We start from the raw sequence: 27809 nt of genomic DNA, 5'->3' as shown, positions 1-27809 counted from the left end.
GGCCTATCCATGATTAGGATCCAGAAAGCAGGCATGCCTCCACTTAAGTCCCTAACACAGAACGTATTCTAAAAGCAACCTATACCAGAATGAACATTGAACTCCAACTTCTTTTAAAATGCAGCTGGAGGAAGAGGAGGCAGTGCTCCTCATTATGTAATGGCCTAGTAATTAGGACTTATTTGGTAATGGGGAAACCTGGTTTCTAATGATTCTTTCCAGGATTCTTTCCAGGACTTTCTAGCATTGTATATGATGATTCTTGAACATAAAACACAGAAAGAGCCTGGCAGTGAGGACCAGAACTCAGGTTTTTCCAATCCCAAAGAAATGTCCAGCTCAAGAGTGAGTCATTTTTTTTCATGTTGTTATTCTGACCCAACAAATCTTGATTTTTTCCCCACTGTTCATTAGAACATAAGAACTACTATGTACCACGTCAGACCACGGTCCTTCTTGCCCAGTATCCTTCGTCACACAGTAGCAGAGAGTGGAGACTGAAAGGGAGAGTGAACAGGGTATAACCAGGGTATTTTTCCACCATTCCTCCCACTTGCAGCCTCCAGCATTTTGGGCCTGCAAAGCTCCAATTCAGAGGCTGTACCCCTAATTCCCATGTTTAATAGCTACTGATGCAACTTTCCTCCAACAATATGTCAAATCTCTTTTTGAACCTAGTTAAACTGTCGGCTTCCACAACATGTTGTGGCCATGAGTTCCACACTGCAATTACAATGCAGCTGCTCAGGGTTACCATTTAAGGATTGAAAACTGCCCCTCTCACAATAGTTTGTAGCTTGCTGGTTAGGTAACTCTCTAAGAAAGTGAGCAATATGGGTTTGAATCCCATCAAGTAGGGAATGAAATTAAACCTAGATTTAGGATATGATATAGGATTACCACATCGTTATTTTACAGAAAAGGAGAAGTACATTTTTCTGTTGCTTTAAAAATAAGAGGAAGTCCTCTTCATTTCTTCTTCAGAGGAGGGTTGATAGGAGACACCTACCTGCAGCCCTGAGTAAGCCTTGTGCCTTACTTTTCCTTACTGGGTACATCTGGGTGCCTATATGACTTTAAGCAGCTGTCCACTCAGCACACTAACCATTATGGGCTATATGTAGACAGAATGAGAAGCATGTGTGCGCGACACTTTAAAGTGGGTTAAATGCTTTTGCACCGCTTTAAAGGTATTGGTGTTTGCATGCGCCAGCGGCATATTGCGCAGTAATTCCAGCTGCTGTAGGAAATTCGGCAGTGTAATGTGCCTTAAATGACTTGGGGTGCAGTAAACCTAAACTCCTCTGAGGAGTTTTAGTTTGCTGCCCTACAGCCACAGAGCAAAGCACTAGACTCCATGCAGCTCAGGGGCTTTGCAACAAGCCCTGGAGGCAGCCTGGCTCGAGAAAGCAGACTCCACCCAAGAAAAAAAAAAGCGGTGCACCTGATCTTTTTTTTCCCCTGAGGCCTGCCTGCCTGCCTGAGCTCTGTGGCAGCCTGGTGGTTCCCTCTGTGGCTGTGGTGCCCCCCGGCACTGTCCGAGCCAGATGCCTGCTGGCGAGTGCCACCTAGGGAGGGGGGCACAAGGCATGCCACTGATACGGAGGGAAACATGAGCTCCCCCTGCAGCCTAGGGGCTGATCCACCCTCCAGCAGCTTGCTCTCCTCCCCGTCACCAGAGAGGCAGGTAAGTGTACAGATGTGTGCATGATGCAGGGGTTTACTTCACCCTAAATTGAAGTGATGTTTTTAAGAACCCACCACTTCAATTTAGCGCCCCCATTTCACCTATGGATCCCATTCTAAGGTGCTTAAAACTCTTCTCGTATAGGAAGCCTAGGGCAGGTAGCTAAAACCTAGGTGGCTGAGTGGGGCATCCAATTCTTTTTTGAGTCTTGCCCTAAATTGTTCGGGGGGGGTGGGAAATCTGTTTTATTCCCTATACTCTAGTCACCTCTAAAGTTGTTTTGTTCTCATGTTCGTTCTCCTGCTTTGTTAGCTGCTCTGTTTTTTTATGGGAAGGCAGAAGGCAGGGCAGATTTGCACCTTACATACTAATTAAATTAGAAATGCGTAAGTTTTTGTCAGCAGGGACTTACTTCATCAGTTAGCAGTAATTAATCTATAAGATGCAAATCTATGCTGCCTTCTCCCTGACTTCAGACTAACCCAGTAAACTACCCTTCTCTTCTCTTATTGTAAGTCACCCTGAGCCTTGTTGGAAAGACTGGCATATAAATCAAATAAACAAATAAATAAAGTTGGTTGCTCAAGGTGATACAGAAAGCCTATCGCAAAAGGAAATAATGATTTGTAATCCCAAATCTTAGTTTATTGTTCTAATCCTGGGATCATCTCTCCACTCCTTAATAAAAGCCCTTATCCAGAGCCATCAAATCTTTAAGTACCTTTAAGTGTTGCAGTCACTTTGTAAGGTGAAGTGGCAAGATATGCATGGGGAAAAAATCCTTGCTGTCCTATCCCTCCTTGTGTACCCATCTAATTACTGCTGTGCTGAGAATTAATTCTAGAGCAAACAGAAAACACACAGTGAGAAATTTGCAACTGTAAAACAGTGATACCTGCACTACCTAAATGCCTGTCAATTCAGTATTTCTTTTTCAGAAAAATGCTATTTACTTATTCAGATAAGGAGACTGTGAAAAAGTTTGCCAATTTAATTTATCAGGATTACAACAGGAGGTGGGGGGAACTCTGGGTAATATTTTCATGCAGTGAAAACCTAATCAAAAAGCAACCAGACTGGGTGGGGGGACATGAAGAAAAAGTGGGCTGAATCAGACAATTGATTATTAAGCAGGATTCACGTTTGATTTCAGTAGGAGATCTGCTTAAAAATTGAGGTCACAACATGACCGAGAGCATGTGCATAGTTTATTGAAAAGCTATAGTAGTCATATGAGGCATTACTTAAAGTTGACCCTGTAGTTGCATATCTGTAACTACTACTTCCTACCATTACTTCCTATGCTGCCAGCATCATAATTACTTTCTTTATTTCAGGTGTCCCCAGGTCTTGTCCCATTTGGGCTTTCACTGTTCTGCTTAGATCTTTGTACTTTGGTTTCCACCAAGAATGAAACCTTTTCTAAAGAGTCACTCTGCTATGTTGCTTAAAGAAACAGAAAAGGAACCAGATTAAAATTTTCCTGAATTACATATCTCCAAAATGGTTATTCTTGCACCTGATCCTTAACCTTTTCACCAATCATTGGCTGGCTGTGCTAGCTTTTGCAGTAGAATGATTATAAATAAGGCTGGTCAAAACTTGGAATTTCTATTCTATGAGAATTTATGACATTAAGAATAAAATTAAATGTCTTATAAAAGATATTTGAAACATGAATTTGGTATCAGTAGATTTATGTTGTTTCAATAACATATAAATGGTTCATTGTAATATCAGGTTCATTTTACACTATATTGTAGCTTAATATCAAATGAAACCTGAAATCAGAGACAATTTTCAATTAAATGGAAACATTCCATTTTTTATAAAATTAAAACATTTAGTTTAACTTTATTCAAATGCTTTATTTAAATTTTTACAAAGATATTTTTGTTTAAAATCACCACTCTGCAAACACAAACATTTTTGTTTCAGCAAAATGGCATGTTTAGACAGCTATAATATGAAATTTAAAAGATTCTCAAAATGACCTAAATTAGCTATGGTATACCTGAATATGGAAGTTTTTATTTAAGATAATCCAGTTTTGGAAGAGCACATGATGAATTATTTGAAGGCTTATGGTATCCTTTTTTCCACAGCATTAGAGGTGCTGCTAGCACTGACCCGTTATGAGTGGAGATAAGTAACAAAATTGCTCTCACATGAGATTTTGTTTTTAATGTTGAAAGTATTTTCATCTTGAATAAGAACAAGTAGTTAATGTTTTGAATTTTTTCTTTAAGCAGAAACCTGGGAGGGAGGATCAGAAAAGCTTAATCAAAATGCCTTTTTCAATAATTCAAAATGTTTCATTCCAATTTTGACCTTTTCATGTAGTTTTAATTTAAATTTGCTTTAATTTGAAAACTAAAAATTGTTTTGAAGCTAAACATTGAACTTTGGCATTTGAAAAAATATGTAAAAACTACATTTCAATTTTTCTCTTAAATAGGACTTTTGTAGAAACAGCATTTTTAAGGGAAAAAAGGTTTCTTCAAAATAGTCCCACAAACCACTTTATTTGCAAGATGTCAATCCTTAAATATATCATATTTTTTTAGGACTGAAAATTCCCTGCGCTCCACTTCAGAAAACTATAATTTTGGATGGATTTTGACTATTTTGGAGCAGATAAGAATTCTAAGCGACTATGGGCGCAACTACACAAGATGCCATGTCACCGTAGCGATGAGTGTTGGCAGACATGAACCATGACACCAATGCTACTGTGCAGTACCATTGAAAATGACCCGTGTGGTGCTGGGACTCCACACTAATGGTGGCTACTGTGCAGTCATTTAGTACTTGCTTAAGTAAGTAGTGTGGCAGAGCACAAGTTGTGCCTGCCACTTTAAGAGATTTAAGCAGCCTGTGGAGCAGCCAGCAGGGGAGGTTAGGCCCAATTAGGTGGTCACATGACCGCAAGAGGGCCACCAGATTGGATGACAGCTGGGCAGCCAGGGTATAAACCCAGGCCCTAGGAGCTGAGCTGGCACATCTAGGGAGCCAGTGGTGTAATATTACACAGCCTGAGGAGAGTAGCTCCCAGAACATCTGGAGGCCAGGGTAGGAAATATGGGGATGGAGGAGGTTCCTGGTCATCCTGGGTAAGACATGAAACTGCAACCTGCTGGGGAAGATAATGTGTAGGGCTGCCTGTGGTGGGGCAGTCTCCAGGAAATGTCACACCTGTGCCTCCCCAGTGAAAGTCAAGGATGGGGCACCATAAAGCCTCAGCCTCTGCTGCCTTATGGATTCCTTGTGGAGGGGAAAGGCTAGGGGAGCACACACTGACAGAAAAGCACAGGGTTCAGGTCCAATGAGCGGGGCCTGAGGCCCAAGTGCTGTAAGGCCCAGGAGCCCAGTGAGGGGTTGGAGTTGTGGCCCCAGTGAAGGGGCAGAGAAGCCAAGGAACATCTGACAACACTTGAGGCCAAGTTTGGGCTGAAGGCTGAGTGTGGCCCAGCTAAGGGACTGGAGGAGTTGGAAGTGATTTTGGATGCTATTTGTGAGGCATGGGACACAGTGTAGGGATGGTTCAGAGCTGTGTATTTCACCCTTGGCATCAGGGCAACCAAAATGGGCAGCCTTCCACATATAAACACCTATTTTCTGGAAACATCAAAAGGTGTGGCAGGAAACGCAAGGCAGACTGCCCTAGATAGGTGGGTGGGCTGATGTTGAGCTTAGCTGGGGACAGCCCTCTGTTACATACAGCTGTCTAAAAATGCGCTTTTGCTTATGCTAGTACTAAATGACTGTGGAGTAACCACTTAAATATTTAAGAAAGTACAAAATGACTATGCAGTAACCACTGCATAGTTTGGAGCACATGTAGACACACTCAGTGTGTCTTAGGCTAGAAACAGATGTAGTCACTTGAAGTGGATCAGCTGTGCTGGGATCCATCCTAGGCTAACTGATCCACTTCATCAGGTGAAACACGTTGTCTGTTGTCCTGTCTGTTCATTTTTTGGGATGGCAGGTGATATGTTTCTGCCTGGGGAGACACTCCCCAGGAATTTCTGGAGTGCGTCTCTGTAAGCAGGTAACCCCAGCTTTCCCTGTTTATAAGAGAGGCACCCTCGAGATTTCTGGAGGTGTGTCTCTGTAGGCAGGGAAATCTTAGCTTCCCCTGCTTACAGGAGACATGCCCTGGAAGCCACCCTGGAGCAAGCTGGACACGCCAGTGCGGTTCCAGGGCTGGGACCACCAATCAGCTGATTGGCAGTCCCAGGCCTGGGGCTGCACCAGGATGTTGACAGGCACCCGGGGAATCCAAAAAAGTGGGAACCCAGGCAGGAGCTCTTGAGACTTCAGGGACTTAATCCTAGATGCAATGTCAGGCTCCCAAAGCCCAGGAGTGCCTGTCTAGGGTGACTGGAAAATTTAGGCAGGTCTGAGCTGACCACACTTTCCTGTTATAAAACTAACAGACATCTGCCATAATAAAGCACCACAAATTGATACTACCTATGCCACACTGAACATTTTCTGTATTTGCAGCATGACAAGGGGTATGGACATCTGTTGACCTGGACTTTTCTCTGTTTGCCGGGCCAAAATGTTTATGTCAACACAAAAACAATGTCTGTTTCCACCCTTAAAGGCATATTGGTTTTCTAACTCTGCTCACAAATTTAGACTATTCATGTATGTAGTTACCAGGGGCTGCTTGCGGACTTAAAAAAACCAAAAACAGTACTTTACTTCAAATTCAACGCATTCCCATGCCAAGCCTAGCACATACCCAGAAGAAGCAGCCTATTAGTTAAACTCAGCTTGTCTGACGTCTGTATAGATTGGGACTTTTTTTGTATAGATTGGGGCTTTTTTTTAGCTTTTGTTTAACAGCTGATTGAATCAGCTTTAGCCAAAAACACCAAAAGCCCCACTGAAGAGTCCAATCTATATAGACACTGAGGAGTCGGGTCAAAATCACATGCTGCTTCTTCTGGTAAAGCACTTTATTTTTTTTTAATGTCTGCCGGAGCGAAAGAGAGACAGAGTAGTAGTATGGAGAGTGTAGGGAAGAGAATAAAAGATAGATCATTACCTACTATTTCTTATTTATATAATATGCAATATTGTTTTAGGCAAGTAGCTTGCAAGAGAGAAAAGACTGGTCTATTCCTTTTCCCTTAATATACATCCTCTTTAATCTTCATTTCTTATTTTTACTTATATAGTTAATTATGTTGCCATTTGTGAGCATAAGAAACTAAAATTTTTGTTGAGGGAGGAAAGACTGAATTTTAAACTTTGTTTTGATTTTTGACAGGAAGAGAAGGACAGTATGTCTTATGCATAAAGAAGATAACAAACATCACCTGGTTCCTGTATCTCAAAGAGTGTGCGGTGCTATTACTGACAAGGATAGGGCAATAAATGGGTAGCAAGGCAGCTTACAAAACATCTACCTACTGAGAAGGACTTTCAACATTTTCAATACTGGCTTTGCTCAGATCAAAATTCCTAAGATCCAGTTTGAATGGGAGGGTTAAATATTTTGGATAGAACAAGTGTACAGAGGAAACCTAATAAAAAATAATGATAGCAGCACTTCATTTTGACAGGAAGCAGCAAACAAAGATCCTGCCTGGATTTCCCGAAGACTCGCAAATCCACATACTAAAGCAATGAGGTTACTTTTTCTTTGTAAACCTTGCCTCTTTTTGAACACTGCACATCCTCCTGTGTGACTTATTGCTCCATTGTGTTGCTTTGTCTCTCCACTTACATCTGATGAACCCAAGCTGTAAACTTTAGAAGGGGTGCGAAATGTTGACTCCAGTGAGAGAAGGCCAGTAATGACTGGACATGTGTTATACATTAGCAAAATAGCTAGACAAGGGAAGAACAAAAAATAAAAAAGGGAAGGAGAAAATCAGTGGCAGAGACAGAAGTGGATAAGAAGCAAGAAAATAAATAAATAATTTCATGATCTACTTGGAACTTTTGCCTTAAGTAGGTCTACACTTACATGGATGTACCAGGCAAAGACAATAATGGTCACGATAAGGCACAAATACCTATTTGGAAGGTTTTCTTTTTTTATACTGTAGACACTTGAGCTCCGCTTTAAAGGCTCTTTCATGCTGTCTTTCCACAGAGTCACAGAATATACAGTGCTTACCAGTGCTGAGCCATAGTTCATTTCACTAGAGGTACACAGTGAGCTAATTATCTCCTAAGAACTTGCTATAATTTTAAGGGTTATGCGCAAGATGTTAACTAATCACACAGCTCCCAGATATTTGTAACGTGCAGTGTGACTGTGAGGTTGCATTTAAATGAGAGACAGGCATGACTACTGATGTGTTGTTTGTTAGTGCTGCACAGCAAGCAAAATGCTACATTACACACTGCCAAAATTCACAATACTCAATCGGTTATGCTTCAGAGATAACAGAAAGCATACAACACTTAATCAGTGTTCAGCGTTCCACAGGCTATATTAAATAATAATAATAATAAACTATGAAGTACTTGGGGAAAAATAGACTACAAATTTAATTACAAATTGCAAATATGATGCAAATGAATGCAAACCACAGAGACTACATATGCACATTTTCGTTAAAAAAAAAGGGGGCCTGATTCAGAAAATACTTACCCACAAAAGTAATTAATGCTGACATGATCAGGCCTTACATTAGTCTCTACAACTGTAAATATTAAAAATCTGGAAGAGATGAGATATTCAGTGAGAAACTCATGTTTTATAGGGGTTATTTTCTCCATGATTTTAGAATCTGGAATGTCTTCTTCCATGTTGACAAAATGACACAAAGAGCACATTCTCAGACGGTTCTGAACAGGCATACTTTTACATGTGAATTCTCCCTGCATATGGATATTCTCCAGTTAAATAAGGACTGTTATTGACAAGTATCTTATAACTTTCTACCTATTTTCAGAAATTAAGCTACACAAAGGAATTATTCACATCTGGATCTGCAAACAATGACAATAGATTCTTTTGCAGCTCTCACTGACATCAGTGAGTGGTTTATTTTCTGTGGGCTATAATTAAAAACAATCAGCCAGCCATTTTTTAATTCTTCATACAACAAATCTTCACGTTATTTTCCAATGCGATATAATGCACCCAGGCAGTCAACAGCCAGATGCGAAAAAGATTTATCTCCACAGCATATAACAATCTGCACCTACCTTATGTACTCTAACATGAAAGAAACACAAGATAAAGAGAAGAAAAAATATGGAGAAAAGAAAAAATACTGAAACAGAACACTATTATATTATTATATTTTGCCCTATTGCACCTTATTTGGACAACCCTGTGAAATTATGAGACAATACTTTAGGTTTTTACCCCTTTATCATAAAAGTAGTAACTCTTTGTTGGCATCATTCCCATTTGATTTTGTAATTCTATAGGTATTTCCATAGATGCATCTTTTTAAATGCAAGAGAGAGACTGTATTATTGCACAACAAATCAGATCATACTATGGCTGCATCAAGCCTGGTTAAAGGTGCCTTTCATTTAAAGTAGCTGCATGAGACAGATGAGTTCACTTCCATCCAACATAAAAACAAATTCCAGACTACTCAGTTCAAATATCATAGCCTGGATAAAAAGTTCTCGAATAAACAGGAAGTGGAATTTAAAATTGCCCATTCAAATGGTGCTACTGCAAAACAGACTCCATTATGTAGGTGTTGGACTATGATCTGCAATTTGGAGAGACAGACATGGCAGTGTCTGCTTCAGGGCAATTATTTGGGCCTATGGGCCACATAGGCAGTTCTGGGAGCTGTTGTGGGCCGATCAACACCTTCCCCACCCACAACCGCCCAAAGCCCATGCACCCCGCGAATCCTCCTCACCACCACCACCAGCACCCAGCAGTAGCTGAGTGCACAGTCCCAGCCCTGACCCAGCCCACCCTATGCCCTCTCTGGACTTGCTTTGGCCAGAGTGGACCAGTTCTGGGCCAGGCAGAACCTGTGCGCAAAGCCCCAACCCCAGCCTGCTGCATGCCTGCCCCAGAACACCTGCCAACACTGAGCAGTGGCAGCAGCCAGGAAAAAGCTGCTGCTAGGCACAAGGGAAAAATGGCTGCTTCCCTCTCACCACTGCTGGGCCCTTCTTGATGCACCCATATGGAGCCCATGCCCAGTCTACCCTGTGGCTCCCCTCCACTGCCACCATCGACCCACTGGGAAGCCCAGAGGTGGCATTGATGGTGGTAGAGAGGAGGCAGCCTAGGTGCAGGTTCCAGGTTGCTGCAGCAAGAATTGCCTGGCAGTGGCAAGGCAGAGGCAGCCACTTTTCCCCTGTTCTCTGCAGTACCCTCTGCCCAGCTGCTGCCACTGCTCATCACTGGTGAGTGGTCCAGAGCACACACAGGGTAGGTTGGGGAAAGGGCTGTGCACATGGGTCTCTGCCGGTACCATGGGGCTGGGACCAGCAGCAGTGACAGCTGGAAGGAGTCACATCTCCTGGACTGCCTAGAAATTTAGTCCAACTGTGGAGCAAACTGAGCCCCACTGCATGGCTGGGTACTGTGGGATATGCCATGGGCAACATGGCACCTGGGCCAGGCAGGACCAAGGAACCCACAGGCCAGAGTCCCTCCATAAGCCACATCTAGCCCACAGGCAGTATTTTGCCCACCCCTTGTCTATGGAGTTTATGTTCCTAGTGAACCTCAGTATCAACAGGGCTTCTTGGATAAATTGGCAATGGACCAATCTGTAGGGCTAGGTAGTGACATTCAAAAAGCCTGAAGCAGAATCAGTCTAAGTTATGCAGTTTTCTATTAGTGGTATAATTTAAATCGGTAGCTAACAGACCACACATCTGCCCTTTGGTGGGGGAGAAATCTTAGACTAGTTTAAAAAAAGTGGAACCTGGTCTATGTGCCATACTTCTGCCCTGTTATGGATATAGACCAGTTTCTGATCTCTTATACCAGTAAAAGTTTAACCTGGTCTAGCTCTTGAGCTGGACTTAGATTTGTGTAGGGACTAACACCCTTTAAGGTATGAAAAGTATATGATGTAGAATAATTTCTAATGTATTATGGGAAGTTAACAATGTTTAGGTAGTGCTATATTGTCTTATGTATTGTTCTAAGTAACCATTAACCAAACTTCCAAAACTCCATGCTGGTGACCATAGAGAATAAAGAATGGGGTTGATGTGCTAATATAGGAAATGTGTTCAGAGTGCTTAACAACAATGACAAACTCAATTTGTGAACCAATTCATGCCACCAGGTCTAAAATAATCCAACAAGAATAACAAAAGGATATAATTAAAGAGCCCAGATGGCTCTAGTCTTAGGGAAAAGAGGCAATATGTCCTTAAGTAAAATAAAGAAGGGATGTAAGGAGCAATTTGACAGCACAGTTATGTTTTGGAAAGATAAGTGTAGGCCCATGGGTGAATGATGACTAATTGGAGGCTGGTTCAGATCAGTTCCTCAAAGGTAGGCATCCCAGAAGCAAATGTTGTAATTGAAAAGCTGGGGGGATAAAAAAAAAAAAGAGAGAGGGGTGGTGAGAGAGAGAGAGAATAAGAGACAGAGAAAGGGGTCATTTATTTATTTAACAACAACAGTGTCAGCGGCACATTACCATAAGCCTGCAAGCTCTTGGGTAGTTTAGCCACTCTTGCAATTGTTTCAATATACCAGCAATTACTACTGTAAGAAGTACAAGTATCCGTGTAAATGATTTTAGTAATATGTATTAGTTTGGATAACCAGCATTATTGTAGCATTGGTGGAAACAAGCTTAAAGGAACTGTAGAATTAGTATCTGTCCCTTAATGAAGGAGTTTCTGGTGAATTAGTGAAATTGTCTATTGAACTCCAACAAGTTGTGTGTTAAGATGAGTGAAGGAGATAAAAGATACTCTCAGAAGGTCTGAAATTTGCCATGGGAGTTAATCTGTCCTTGAAGAAGCGTATCAGAAGAGGAAATAGTCACTGAAGGAGAAGGTGGATCTAATGGCCTTGTATGCAGCAGACATGGAGGAAAGCTAAATTCTGGTTTGTGATGTTACTGAACAGAAAAAAAGTAGAATATTTGTCCTGAAAAACAAAGGAAGTTGGCAGTAATGCACAAATGAACCAAACCAGATCAGTTAAACACTGGCAATCTCGGGGGTGGGAAATGATGATAGAAGGACGGTTTCAAGACCAACTAGGACAATGTGTCATGTATTTATTGCAACTCCTCTTCCAGGTCATAAAAAATGTGGGTGTGAAGCAGACCCCAAGCAGAAGGGCAAAAAAGTTGGAGCAACAAGAATCAGCTCCTCAGATTTTGTTTATATCTGAGCAGTTGAACAAAGGTAATGGATGTGTGGCTGTTGAATGTGTAATAGGATCTATGAATTCATGTGGGTAGCTAGGTTTGGTTCAAACATAATAGTTACTAGATCACAAATTGTAAAAAAAAAAAAAAAATCAGAGAAATAGAGTATCTAAATGGAACCATTTAAATGGTCTCAAATGGAGAATAAACACCTATTCCAAAACTTGGGAAAATTGGGTTTGAAAACTGAATCTCTGGAATTTACACAAGTCTTGGCTACCTAGATAGGAACTAATAATTGCTTTGGGTCTCATTATAACTAATAGCTATTCAAATTATAGTGGTCTGTGGTTTTTCAGGTTTTTTGGTTTCTCAACATAAAAAAAAAATCCACTAAAAAATAAATAATCAATTTAGCTGAAAAGCCATCTGCCATCAAAATATGCTTTCACAGAATTTTTTTTTTACAAGTTCCAGCAATCAGCTTATTCCTTGAAAAATCAGATTCAAACAATCTTCATTTAGCTCTCATTGAGTTATTTAAAGTCTCTGAGACAAATTATCTCCCAGTATAACTTCCCTGATTTCAGAGAATCTGCAAAATTATAGCTGGAAGCAGTGGAGGTTTTGACTGAGGTGTAAATATAACTCCCAAAGTATACCATTTCTACAGAATTTTGACTTTGGATTTTCCTTTTCTTCATGTAAGGCCCCAGTTGTAGAATCAATAGCACTAACATATATTTGAAGTCTATCGCAATTCAAGACAGCATGTATACTAAATCACCCTGAAATCACTGGAACTTAAGCATATGTGTAAGTACTTTTCTGAATTAGAACTTCTAAGTAAAAAGATCTTGTAGGTCTGTATAATTAGAGATGATTCCACAATGCATTTTCATACATTTCCTTATGAGAGAGAATTAAAATCAGGCAAAACGTAATTCTCTATTCCCTTTACTTTCCTCACTTCTCTCTTCTAAAAGTCATCCTGTAATTTTTACTTCCGTATCTCCAACATCTATTTTCCCTCCCTTAGTTTAGAAGCCTAATACAGATTTCTTTTTCACAATACACTGTATCTCCGTTATCAGTGTACTATCTCCATTATCTAACTACTCTGTCTTAAATATTATTTTGCCTAAAATCATTTTGGTTCCTGGCTCTTCCGTGTTAAGTGATAAGTTATTTGTGTATTCCTTTTAATTTTTCCAACTTATTGTCCTATATGTATAAAAATAATTGGAGATGTGTATATTTTCTATGAATTTGAATGGCACAAAATTCACCAAAAAAATGGAAGCGAAATGAGGATTTTTAAAATGTGTGTACTAAGAGTGAAGCATGAAGAGTTTTGCTGATCTGTTCAATATGTATAAGTACTATAAAACTTTAGATCGTTATACATATCTTCAAAATTATCTACACTGCATTTCCATTAGGCCCAAAAATGCAGATAAAGTTCCAACTGGGATCTGCAAAGCTCCCGTCTTCTTGGTGAGGTTGAATTTGAGTTCAGCTCGTATAACTGTGAACATTCAGATATGTTCCATTGCCAGCCTGACTGCTATTTTTACTAATTTAAAATAGCTCATAGTTGGGCAGATTGATAACCTGTCTGTTCAAATATTCAGCTGAAATCATATAGGGAAGTCCACACAAGAATACTCTCAAAAGCTATACTAGATCAGAAAGTTGAAGATGGCAGCCTCTGAGTAGATTGTGTAACTAAAGAAGCAATTGGTGAAAAGGTCCAAATGTATTATACTGGTAGAAGCCAACAGGCAATAGCAACAAGAAGATATGCTAAAACTGAGTGATAGTCCATACTGGGGTGGCTAAGGAGCAATATTGTCAGAGAAATAAAGCAGTGGGGCTGAATGTAAAAAGTAGTGTCTACATGAAACCAAGTTGAATAAACAATGTTACCCTTCTAATTCATACTGAAGACTGTGTCATTCTGATGTAACCAAACTCTTTAAAATCAAATCAAAAGCAATCAATCAATAAGTCCAATACTTTGTGGCAGAGCGAGGAGCAGAGAATGCAAACTTGACAGACTGATTTACCTTTGCCCTTATGCTAACTTGTCAGCATTTATAATCCCAGGAGGGTAAATCAGACAATGTATAAATTATTCTCAACAGCACTGACAGCTGCTGTCCTTTGCCTTCCAATATAGACAAAAATCACAGACGCAGTTTCATTATTATTTTTTAAAAATTCACGGAACATCTTCATGATAAAGAAATACAGGAAACCAAACCAAGAAGAAGTACAGGTATTTTTAGAAGTGTATGGTTTGAGTCACTCCACCAGCAGAAGAGAAGCTGTAACCCTGCAAGCAGAAAACCTGACTGAAGAGGAGGGTGAAATCCCAGTTTCCAAGAGGTAAGAGCCAGACAGAATGTGTATGGAGCTAACTGGAGATGCAGTAAGGTACCAGGTACAGTCCCCACTCAGGACATCTGATCTGCTATCAGCTGTGCTGGTGAAAGGTGGCAGTGATTGCTACCAGCTCTCCTCTAAGATGAATTCTAACTCATGTACATCTCACTTGCAGAAGCACAACGGCATAACTTTCCATACCCCTTCCTTTCTGATCAAAATAAGATTCAACAGATCTGGTTGTTCTGATAACTTGATGCTCCCAATAACTTATACATAAACCTCATTAGATATGAACAACTCACAGCAAAGAGTCAAAAAACAAGCTGGAAGTGTAGCAAATGAAATTCAATCCAGTTTAAGAGGATGGTGTGGATAAAATGCTAGATTTCTTTGTTCTAGTCCCAGCTGTACCATAGATTTAGTGCATTGTCTCACTACTGCAAACTGATGAGCCCATTAACTTCCACTGAGCCTTAGTGGGAGTTGAGGTTGCTCCCTACCTTTAGGAGGTGGTCAGCACCTTGTGAAATCAGATACTAATTTAACCGCTATTCACCTCAGTTTCTGCTGGCTTTGGATTTATGACCCAGATACCTTGTTCCAGGCAGACCTAAAATCCTCAGACTGACCACTTTCTATTCAATAATAGGCAAATTTTATTGATATGCAGTGATAGCAGGTAAAAATAATGCAAATAGTTCTATATATCTACCAGTCCCAGGGTTGTCATCAGGGGGAAGATATGTCTGGACAGGAAGCAAGCTTCATTCTGAGGTTCTCCCTTGAATGTCAGATATCAGCAACTTGGAGGTTGGAGGCCAAGCTTCCTCTACACCCACCCCAGTGGAGCAGGTGAGACAAGCTGGTGGTATATTCTCTCTCTGTGGTTGCCTTGGGTTCCCATCTCAGGGACCTTTGCTGATCTGAAATCCCTTCTTTTATATTCTTTCCCCCTCCTGATGATTCTTCATCTGTGGGCATTGCTGATTGGTCTTTCTGTGGTCATCATACTGTCCACATCAGCATATTCATTTGTTCACAAGCCCATCACAAGCACACATCCTAATTTGGGCTTTACTGGTGCCCTCCTAATTTGGTGTTCCCCCAAACTGGAAAGTCCAAGGGCTCTGAGTGACCTGGTGCCAGCTTATCTTATGTTATGGAACAGTGTGGAACATGCCTACAGTTTCCACACTGTACAGGCCTCTGTCTGCCTTAAAGGCTGTGAAACGGTGTGACATCTAGGCTTTTAGAAATCAATTAACCCTTGCTGTTGCCCTGGACCACTGTTTGAATGCCGTTTGAATCTATTTTACCTATAAGCTAATTCCCGAAAGCAAACCTCTAAATATAATTTTAGCCATCACTGCAAGCCACCTCAGAGCAATACTTTGTGACTTAGAGTACCTCTACCAGGCAAACTGGAAGAGGTGCCTTTAAGCATGCTGCAGTGCTCCAGGTGAGCTGCCTTCTAAACTGGAAGTAGGTTCATCATCTCTACCCAAGGTGTCAGTTTAAGGAGTGTTTAAGGATTAAGGACTGTTGCTGAAGGATACTAAAAAATTGCCTGCCAGAGCTAATTTACCCTGCCTGTGCAAAGGGAAGGCTCCTGGAGTAGAACAGGATATTTGAGAGCACCAAAGAGAATATTTTTACCATACAGGCATAACCTTAAATCACATCAGTTCATAACACTCTGGCAAGCAATACCCCTCTTAGTGAGCAAAGCTTCCAGAGTCTGGCATTTATTGGCATTTTGAGTCTCCAAAAAACTCCACTTTAAATTAGAGCATTAAGCCCTTGGAATTAAAGAAAGCAGCACAAGCTAATGGAACTGGAGAGGGACAGAGTGTGTGAAGGTATGCCAAAGTGCAGTATTACTAAGGAACAGCAGCAGTGGGTTTTAAAAGTCTAAACAATTTCTTGAGGAGGACGTAAGAGCTGTGAAGGGAAAGAAAATCAAGTTTAGAAGGATAATTAGAGAGGATCAAAAAATACTAACTGTCAAGCTGCAGAAAACATTTTAAACTAATGATAACAGATCCTTTAAGTATTATTCAGAAGAGACAAAGAAACAAATGAAGAAGGGGAGGGGGAGGAGAGTAGAAAGGAGAATCCAGTTTCAGTAGAGTATCATAAAAGGACCTGTAAATAGGATATAAAAATATGCTGATTTGCTAAGTAGTTCCTTTGCTTCTGTCTTTACAGGAGAGAAAAAGGTGAAAAGCTGTATGCAGATAAAAGCTCAGATAATTACCCAAACATATCTGAATCACTTTAGTCTAGAAATCAGACCAAGTGTCTCATTATAACACAGAGCACATGAGAAGTATTTTTTTAATAGTTATTTGACTATTTCTACCTCTGATCCCAGTATTTGCCAAACAAATCTAAGTTTGTGCAGAAAAACATGAGTAAAGGACAGTAGCCATCCTTTAAAGACAAGAAAAGTTATGCTCTCTTCCACATAAAAATATGCAGGAGAGGAAGTATATGATCCATGCCATGTTATTTCTTAGCAAAGGCCAGTATAAAATAATATGTCCTTTCTCATGGTAGATGGGAGGTAAGACCCATGCATATCAGCCCAGGCACACAAAGATAGCTGACCCTGCTCTCTTTAATGGCATCCCTCTCAGATCCCATCTCCAAGCCAACTCTTTTGCCATACTGCCATTGGCTCCTTCTCACTAATGGGAAAGGGAAAGGAAGAGCCCATGTAAAGATCATTGACATGTACTGATACTGTGACATTATGAAAGTCCATAACATGCAGCATAGTGGTAACCTCAAGGTTCTCAAAGAGGTCAACGATTTTTTTTAACCTATTGAAGATTGGGTCAGCTATTTGGAAAACAACCCGTTGGGGATCAAAATTACAGTACCTGACAAATTCTCAAAGACCTTTGTCCTGGTTTCTCTCAATATTTGATTCTCCAGGTAGCTAAGACTGGATTAAGTACTCCAGATGTATTCATAATTTTAAAATAAATGTAAGCACTACACTTAATACAAAGTATTTACAAAATCTATGCCTCAAGAACAAGAGAGAAAATAATTACATCAGGATGCTTGGCACAGGACTGAGCAAATGAAATACAATACAACAGATGTGATTCATCTTTCAGGTTAAAACAGTTATGATGGCTGGTATAATTAGTATTGTGAAAACTTAAAGAACTTTTATACACTTTACACATTTTTGACTAAACAGAACTGTTTCTGTATGGGCTGTTTTCTGTAAATGCCGAACAGCAGTCCCTTTTTGTACCTTTTTTTCCTTCAGCAACTGCTGAAGTCTTCATTTACACTGCACAAATTATCCTTAGCAGCAGGTAGGAAGCAATCAGCAAGGTGTAGCTGGCAATAGGTCTATTTTCATTACAGGATGGAGAGAGCCAGGGGACATGACATTTGTCCAACATAGTAAGGGAGGACTCTATTAGGGAAATTGACTCTGGAGAATTGTAGCCTTGCCGAGGAAACACAGAAGAAAGAAAATGTAAAAAAGTACATATGGTTGATTATAAACTAAATAGGTTTTGTTGTTGTTGTTGTATCCATAAAACTAATGAAAAAGCAATCCTGAGATATTTTCCTTTTGTTGAAAAAAAAAAAAAAAAAAAAAGAGAAATCCACTAAGGTGCCTGATAACTTATTATTCTTCTGTCCCAGGATTCACAAGCATTCTTGAATATATATATTTATTAAAGAGGAGATTGAACAGTGCCTAAAGGGTGAAATTATTACCAAGAATGGGGAAGGAGGAGAGAAGAGCAATGTTAACAAAATGTGAAGATTTCCTGGGATTAGAGGGCATGCCAAGCAAACCAATTAATAGAATTATTCTAAATTAAAACATGTTGTCAAGAATGTCAGGTATATGCTGAATCTTACTATTGGTTATATAAGTTCTAATAAGCAATCATTGCATTGGCTGTGCACAGCTGATAGGAATAGAAATAGGCATGTTACGCAGTTGAAAGTATTTAATCACATGTCTTATAAGGACGATATCGCATTTATCTATAATTGTATATATACCTTTAAGCAACCAAGCTCCAAGCTCCCAAGACCCAATACGCTTCTCTCTGGATTGTATGTTTGGCTGCTGCTTAACTTCTTTGTAGCTAAACTTCTAAGTTCACTGTGAAGTTGGAACTGAAAAATCTTCAAAATTATCAGTAAAGGGCACAAATAGTGTATCTGTTAACCAACCAAGACTCTTACTGTAATCAATAGGTGTTTAGCTTAGGCTTAGACTACAGAGTGAGAACATAAAGGGATCTAAAATGAAAAAATGCTTCTTATATAAGTACCAAGAATCTTGAAGGCCCTATAGAGTCCTCTCTGAGAGGCTCTTAGTCTTTAATATACTTATTTTCACAAAGTTCCTTCAATATCAGGAAATACTATTATTGCTATTTGCCTTTGGGGCACTACACATAGAGACTCACCCAACAACACATAGGAAACTTGTGGTAGGATAGTGAACTTAACCTTTGTCTCCTGAATGCCAAGCTATCATGCCAACCACTAGACCATTTATCCTCTCATATGAAGGATGCATCTCATTCATCTGTAGTTCTTAAATTTCACTGCTATTTAGAAGCAGAAAGAATATGTTACTGGCAAGTTTAACTCACAAAACCTTCCTCTTTCTAGGTTAAAACCTGAGTGATGAGACATTAACAGGAAATTTAGAGAAATTCAATCTTGTAGCCTCCAACAGCATGATTTTATTCGACGGCATTCCTTGCATTCCTAAACATGCCCCACCCAAATTCAAAAAGGTTATGCAGGGTTACGGCTGTGTTGTATGGAGGAATCAATATTCTCTTGATTTTTAGAAAGAAGGTGTTCTCAGTTCAATTACCTATTTGCCCTAGGGCAATGTACCTTAGCCAGGATGCCAGGAGGATGTGAATAAGTTTACCTTCAGAGGCCCTCACCAAGGCTAGTTGAAACCAGTTGCATCATGCAGAGGCTAACTTTACATAAGGCTTAGCAATTAGAATTGAGTAACTTAAACTCCCTCTACACCTGCAAGTAAAAGTGCAATTGGATTGAATGCACAATCCATACAATCACACCTCCTGCCATGCCACATGTACACGGTAGGAGGCATGTCAGTGAGACTGCACGTTACAGCCAATCGCACTTTATTGCTGGTGTAGGGGAAGACCCCTTTCCTGACAGGACTCCCAGCTGTGGGGACCATGCACAGCCAGGACCAAGAGTCCCATGCCTGAAGGACTGCACCATATGCACGGTCAGGACCAAAACATCAAACACTGAGAGGGACTCAGCCCCTGTAGCTGTGGGCCACTGCTGCAGTCTTCCAGCTGTGTGAGTGCACCCTGTGGCTGGGAGGTCACAACTGCTGAGAAATAGCAGCTGCTGCAATCTTGCAGTCATTGTCTGGGGTGGCACGACACCCCTGCACCCAGAAGACTACATTGGCTGTGATCTTCCAGTCCCAAGGGTGCAATGTGATTCCCAGTGGCTTGGAGATATCACAGCAGCTGAGGGCTCCCAGCTACAGGCCTGCCTACATGTGCTAATTAAAACCAGATAGAAACCACTTATAAAGTTATTACACATTTTCAAGCAATAACGTTATCACTGGCAGGACCTTTTTAAGGCACAGTAGTTAATTTGTATGTATAGCCCATCTGAATTTATTGCTCAGTTCCAAGGTAACTGTGCAATAGATATAATGGGTAGATGGGCCTGTAATGACAATAACTCTGTCAGACTATCTCTGAATGATTTCTGAACAGTATGTGATATGAAGAATAAAATGAACTAAGAAACTAAAATGAACCACCCTGGGACGATAATGACTACGAGGATGGATACACACTGGGCACATTGGTTTAACTTACATAAGTGTATACTCTCTTTGAGGGGTAACCTTACTCAGTATGTAACTTTACTTGGTATGTACCCATCTACATAGCATACAAACATATACTATCTGATGGCTAGAAAATGGTATTTAGAGGTTTGCTTTTGGGAATTGACTTGTAGGTAAAGTAGATATGTGTTAGAACAATGGTCCAGGGCAACATCAGGGTTAATTGATTTCTAAAAGCCTTTTTTGTGACAGTTTCCTCAAGTCCCACTGTGTCTGACATAGGCAACTAGCAAGCGGAACGCAGGCTGGGAAATTGAAGACATGTCCCACACTGTTCTATAACATGAGATATGGTGGCACCAGGTCACAGTGCTCAATTGCAGAGCCTTTGGGATTTCCAGCTTTGGTAGATGGACCAAATCAGGAGGAGAAGCAGAAAAAAAGCCAAATTAAGATGTGTGCATGTAATAGGTTTGTAAAACAAAGGAATATGTTGACAGGGCAGAATGTGGACAATATGACAACCACAGAGAGACCAGTGATGCCCAAAGATGAAGAGTCACGAGAGGGAAAAGATACAAAGAGAGGGATTTCAGAGCAGCAAAGGGTGCCCGAGAAGGAGACCCAAGGCCACTATGGACAGAGGGTATACCACCAACTCGTCTCACTGACCCCATTAGGCAGGGGTGTTTCATGGCTTCCAACCTCCAACCCCCAGGCCGCTAACATCTGACATTCAAGAGAGAACCTCAGAGTGAAGCTTGAGTACTGGCCAGACATACTTTGACTCTGAACCCTGGGACTGGTACATATAGAATTGTTTGTATTCTTCTTATCTGCTATCACTGTATATCAATAGCATTCACCTGTCATTGAATGGAGAGGTCATGGTTGGTCTGAGGGTTTGGGTCCACCCAGAACAAGGTATCTGGGTCATCAAATCAAGTGCCAACACTATCCACCAGTTTCACTGGTGAAATTAAATTTCTTCTGTAGTAAACTGTCATGTTTAGCCTCACTGAATCTTAGTTTATAGATGTAAAAAGTTCTATGTCTATTTATAAAAAACCAGTGTTAACTGAAGCTGACCATAAACAACTTGATGCTGTTGCAAAAGGGGCCTTGCAAGCCATCCCTTTCCCACAAGAATGCATAGATTACTTGCTTTCTCAGTTACAAATGTATACTTTGCTAACTGATTACACACCTTGGAGAGATCTGACAGTTGTAGGCATCTCTAGAGCACTTGATAAATGTGCAGCAGAGCAAAGCCCAGAGCAAACTGCAGAAGTGGATTGCTTATGTCAATCTTATAAAAAAAGGCCTGCGCAGTCTCAGATAAAATTGGATAGAGAGTGTCAGAGCTACTGCTGGGGATGAGACTGCAGAAAATAACAACACTGCTCTTAGGATGGTAACAGGCATAATCTAACTACTATTAAATCTTAAGGGGGAACTTACAGTGCCAGAGGCTGTATTGTTTTAAGATATTAAGATGACAATTCCTAAGGTATAACAGAGCCAGGGATATTTTTACATTAGCCTCAAATGAGCAATGACATTAAAGGAAGCTATTAAGAATGGTCACATTTGCCAAAACCACAGGTCAAGTTAAGCAAAACAAACAATGCTGATATCACGGGAAAAGTTACCTTTCCCCACCCCACTGAAGCATAGCAGGAAGAGATTTGTTTATATTATTTCTGTAAGAGAATAGTTAGATAAGTGATCATGTCTATCAAACTATTTTTGCTAGACCCCTAACAATGGGCAATGAGCTCAATGACCAGGAGTTCATGCAGTTTTCAGTGAAGTAGAGGTTTAGCTATGTAATCCAGAATTTGCCAAACTAGGTATTTATAAATGGGGATAGACATTCAACTGCAGAAGTGGAAATGCAGCCAGAAGAGAGGCTACCAGCAGAAAAGTTTGGGAAACATTTATTTAACTACTAGTCCCAACTACTGCCAGGCTAATAGGTTGGCTGAAAATTGTGTCAAGATAGTACAACAGGAAAAGGTCGCAGAACCAGACTCTTCTGGATTTAGTACTATTATAGACTATCACTAATGAAGGTTGCTTGCTGACTTTTTATTCAGCAGAAAACAAGAAATTCTGTGTTTTTAGATCACTCTTTTGGAGTAGCTCTTTGTATACAGTGAAAATGTTCCCTTTTGAATGGTCTTATTTATTGGTGTAATCAAGGTTAACTATAGCAACTGGTCGTTACTTGCTCTGTAGTAATTTCTGATGATTTCTTTTTGCCCCCCAGGTTTACTGTCCACTTCCCTTTTAAGTGATCATAATCTTTAATACAATGAGGTTAAACCAAAGTAATTGCTCTATCTAGTATTTAGCTCAGGATGCATCTGCTTCTTTCCCAGGCTCAAAGAAGGGCACTTTGTGACAGAAAACTTGTCTAACTTTTCTCTCTCTAAGTTGGTCGAATAAAAGATACCACCTCACCTCACAAATTTCTGGTCTTATATTGTTAGAAACTGACACCCGAGTCACTGGGACTTGCAGAAATACAGAGACAGATCAGAAAACAAAACACTCAGGATGAGGAGCCCCAGAACACAACATAGAATAAATAAAATTACTGCTGCCTAATGGTAATGCTGATGTCTCAGGGGAGACCTGTAGGTTCATGACAATCCAGGACATCTGAGGGACTAGCTGAACATTTTTATTAAGTTGGTTTGTATGTATGTGAATGTTCATATTATGTTAATTTTTAGGCATGATGGAAGCAGGAAGATATGGGGACCTGTATGTTAAAAGGTTCTCACAAGAGCCAATAGAGATACTTTTTTGGCACAAAGGCTCAGATTACATGTCAATCAGCTAAAAATGAATGAAAACAGCTTTTGTTAGACTTGTTGACTCTGAGTGATTTTTGAATACAGAACAAGTTCTGGTGACTCTTCTAAGAATTATTCTTATTTTTCGTGCGTGTGCATGCCTTTCACAAGCATCCTACTCTTTTACAGGTCTCATTTAAGAGAGAAGCAGGTATCATGCATCCAATTTTGAGAGTAGGGTGACTAAGTTGTACAAGGTCACATCTTGCAGAACTGGGAGAAAAATGATAATCCTCGATCCTCTACCAGCCCTGCTCACTGAACCTCTGTTCCTCAGTGGCCTGAAGGGGCTGCTCTCACTGCTGGAGATTGCCAAAAAGCCCCAAATGATCTGTTCAGAAGACTTAAAAAAAATATAGGTGATTAAGGTGCTCAGGAAAGGCAAATACCAATTATATGACTGGAGACAGCAATAACAATTCAGGGAAAGCACCCAAATCTTGACTGCTGGCCACACCGAAAGAAGGGTGGGTGAGGGCATTATTCTGTGCCAGTGGGGCACCCCAACCCCTGGGAGCAGGGTAGATATGATCTGCTGCCTGACACAGACACAGGCTGTGCACTAGAGGGGACAGGGCTTGTATTTTAAGATGACCTTTGTAGCCAGAGGTGGCTGAATTTGGGGAGAGCACTCGAACCTTGACTGCTGGGCACACTGAAAGTAGGGTGGGTAAAAGCATTATTCAGTGCCAATGGGGCACCCTGATCCTTGGGAGCAGGGCAGGGGTTTTATGGAGGTTTTTATCCAAGCACAAAACCAACCAAGGTGGTGATGACTGACAAAACCCCCAAACTCAATCAAGCCAGATATCTAACCGAGCACCTTGTTCAAGGAAGAACATAAATGAGAAACACACAGCAGATCTGAGCAATAACTAAACTTTACTGAATTAATAAAAATACTTTAATTCAGTACAATTAATTTTATAATACCTATTTAACAGAATATTAATTAACATAATGCTTAGACAACTTTACACAATTAACTTTTATTGTACATTCTGTAAAAAGGAAATGCCTAAAGTAGACATAACGTAGACAACACATTTGATATGTCAAAAGTGCCCCTTGCTATAATTTGGTAGTAAGAGTTTGGGAGAGTAGAATTAATATGAGATGCCCTCAAGGATCTTTTATTTGTAATAACACATTGTCCAATTGTGAGTTTTAGACATGTAACATTCAAAATAGTTATGGGAAAGATCGTCTTACATCGTGGGATTCAAAGTGAAAAGAATTGATCTAAAGAAACCCACGAATATATACAAGCACCCTTGGAGGATTCAGTAGGTAAGCCCCATCTTACATGCTCATTCTCTTCTTTGCTTTTTATACAGCAAAGAGAAAAATAATTAAGATCAACTTGCAAAAGTGAGGAGACAAAAGCAACATAGCGTATGTCACAACTGGCTAGATGAACCCACACCAGAGTTTATTGCCCCCAGGCATCACATTTACACGTGCACCCATAATCACAGCATGTTGAGTGAGGTTGAAGCACCCTAGCTGGCAGGAGGCCTGGGAGGCGGTCAGCCTGCCAACCCAGGACTGCTCCAACTCAGCTCAATGTTCTGCAGTAGGGCTGGCTGGGGCATGAGGGTGCTCCAGTGTGAGGCTACCTGAAAGGCAGTTATCAGTTCACTGCAGCTGAATGGGGCTGCATGTATAGATGCTAAGCCTTTACTGTGGAGCTAATTAGGCAACTCCACAGTAAACATTTTGTATGGATTCACCCTGTTTGTACTACAGAGTTATCTTCACTATGACAGATTCTGCTTGCTTACACAGATGAAGTTAACCAATGGGAGAAAACATAGCTCGAATAAAACTAAGCTATGCAAATGAGTACTGTCAGTCATTTCACTCCAGAAATAAAGTCATTTATTCAAAACCTCATTTTAGAGATTTCAAATTAAAGTTGCTTCCTATATATTTTGATAAAAAAAGGTAATTCCATCTCTTTTAAAAATACATATATTTTGTATTTATTGTAGTAACTGTAGTATAGACATGACCTTATTGCACTAGTGTGGAGATCTTAGGCCAGATTTATCTATTCATGGAAGAATACAGCAAATGACCTTACATGTCCTTGCTAACACTGAGTGGTATTTTGAATCCATCTGCCTGATACAAACTTACCTCTCCCTCTTTCTAAAACTTTCTCAAGTTCTGGGAGAAAAATGCAATTTGAACAATCCACTAAGTGCTTTATTTGCCACCTGCCATTCTCTGAATACCTGCTGATAAAAGTGAGGTTTTTTACTTGCAGATTTGCCTTGATAGACTAGAATTATGAACGTTAGTGAGTGCTATAAAGTGAGTGCTCCAGAAGCCACATGATGATAAATACAGATTCAATCAAATCAAAGTTTGGCAATAGAGAGGTAAAAATTAAATTACATTTAGTATGTCCCAACAATTTTTGTTTTAAATAAAACCAGGGTCATTCACAAATTCAATTTGCTGAAAATAGGTAACTATTTCCTCTTTAAACTGTTATTTCAGAGAGCACACGTTAGTAATATTCTACCATATGCTATTCTGTGTAAAACTAGTGTATTTGGAAAAGTTTATATTCCATCATCAGTATAATAAACTTTCAATTCTGATTCTTGAAATATGAAATTAAATTTAGACATTAACTTTTAGACCTGCATAGAATCATTGGGTTGGATTATCAAACCTAATCCCTGGCTATCAATGAACCACCTCATATAGCCCCATTCATAAATATAACAAAGCTCTACCTTAAAATACAGTTTTTCTTTTTTTGGCTCCTCCACTCATAATACAAAACTGTTTCAGAACCTAACCCTCTGATGGATAGAAGCCTTCTAATTTCCAGCCTAAATTTATTCATGGTCAGGTTTAACCCATTCACTCTTTTGTCATGATTATTCTTTCATTCAAACCATTCTACTACCACCAGCCTGGTGTTTAACTTCTTGACATATTTAGAAAGGGTTACCACGTCCCTTCTCAATTAGGACATTTGCTTAGGAAAGGACTCAACAGCCCCCATGAATAATTTACTATTTATCACACCACTTAATGCTATCTTTACATTGTGTTAATTACTGTTACTTTGAAGAACCACTATATCACGTGCAGTCTATTTGTCTGTTTTATGATCTCATCTTTGTCTGTCTAGGACCAGCATGAATTAGCATTAGTCCCTTTTTTTTTTTTTAAAGCATTCATAATGTAGATCTGGTCTGTAACCCTAGAAATGATGATTCACTGGGCCAAACTCAGAAGTTAGGGAAAACAATGGTCTTAATTACATCAGCAAGTGAGCATAAATATTATTCCAGGCTGACATTCCATGGTTTGGAAAGAAAAGCATCTATATTATTAATACTAGGACTTATTTAACATCTTTATATCTAGAATAGTTCTATGACAGGACTTTAAAAAGTATGGTAATTTGTAAAAGCAAAGAATTTCCAGTACAGGGGCAGGCAATTATTTTGGGCGGAGGGCCGCTTACTGAGCTTTGGCAAGCCATCGAGGGCCACATGACAGGCAGCCAGGGGCAGATAAATATTCATTTTCTGAATTTTTTAGGGGCCCCGTGGGCTGGATAGAATGGTGCGGTGGGCCACATCTGGCCCACAGGCTGCATTTTGCCCACCCCTGTTCCCGTGGGATACCTTAAAAGTGAGAAAATTATCTGTCAAAGTTGGTGTCAGAAACAAAACAAACAAAATAAATGCATAGGATCTGTTCTTTATTTTGTCCTTCAGAGGAGCCCCAAAAATCCAGTTCCATAAGGGCATTAACCAATGTACAACAAAAATGCAACAAGTAATGTAAATGGTTAGATAGAATATTTCAGTTTTACATTAACAATTTGGGATTTTAACAAGTGCTAAACACCTGTAACTCCAACTGAAGATGATGACAACCACCAGTGCTCAGAACATCTGAAAGATGGATGGGTGTCTGCTTAATTTTTAATCAGGATGAGCAAAATGAGTCTTATATATTTAAATAATTTTACATTAAGAAGTTCCTATGAAGCACTTGAGTTTCCACCTATTTGTTTATAATACTATCATGTATAATAAACACTGGGTTGTACAACTGGGTAGCATGTTAACTTTGTATTAACTGGATGCAATTCTTTCATTTCAACAAGTCAAGGTAAGATCCTACTAAGGACACCAGTTCTGAAATCTATATGCTAACTTGACAGCCTATGTTAAAATTATTAGTATCTTTAGTATTTTAAGATACATAACACACCCTTTTCCCATTGAAGACAAGGCCTAGAAGTTTGATAGATTGAAGGGGAACTTCCAAAAGTTCTGTATTCAAATAATGTAGATACATGTTGGAGTTTTTAGAAAAGGTAGTGTAACATATGCCTAAAGAGGCAGGTTTATAGCCATTCAATCCAGAAAGCTGCTAAATGCCTTTTGATATGTGGAGCATGCAAGAAGTATCAATACAAGTGAATAAGTAACATAATAAATATTTTAATACCTTGGGTTTCTTTTAAATCTAAAAAAAAACCCCAACTATCTAAAAAGTTTTCTTGCACTAATGAAATGAGCTCTTTACATATAAATTATATTGTAATAACAGAGCTCCCTGGTGGAAAAGAGTTCCTTCTCCTGCTGGCAAAAATTAAAATAATCACAGATGGCTAATGATCAAAAATACTGACTGACAGCTCTGAAGTACAAGGCACGGTTAAT

General features: G+C 39.9%; 1 long non-coding RNA gene across 1 annotated transcript; it reads right to left on the bottom strand.

The window, feature by feature from the left end:
* Nucleotides 1-446: 446 nt before the first annotated feature.
* LOC109321230 lies at nt 447-18768 on the bottom strand. The gene is made up of 3 exons (XR_002104010.1): nt 18757-18768; nt 2179-2182; nt 447-683 (listed from the first exon to the last, which is right to left on the bottom strand). It is a non-coding gene; the product is annotated as an uncharacterized LOC109321230 (long non-coding RNA).
* Between the last annotated feature and the right edge of the window lie 9041 nt (nt 18769-27809).

The sequence above is a fragment of the Crocodylus porosus genome, unplaced genomic scaffold (genome assembly GCF_001723895.1).
Source record: "Crocodylus porosus isolate Cpor-Errol unplaced genomic scaffold, CroPor_comp1, whole genome shotgun sequence".
Lineage (NCBI taxonomy): Eukaryota > Metazoa > Chordata > Crocodylia > Crocodylidae > Crocodylus > Crocodylus porosus.
This window is presented reverse-complemented; position numbering and strand designations above follow the sequence as displayed.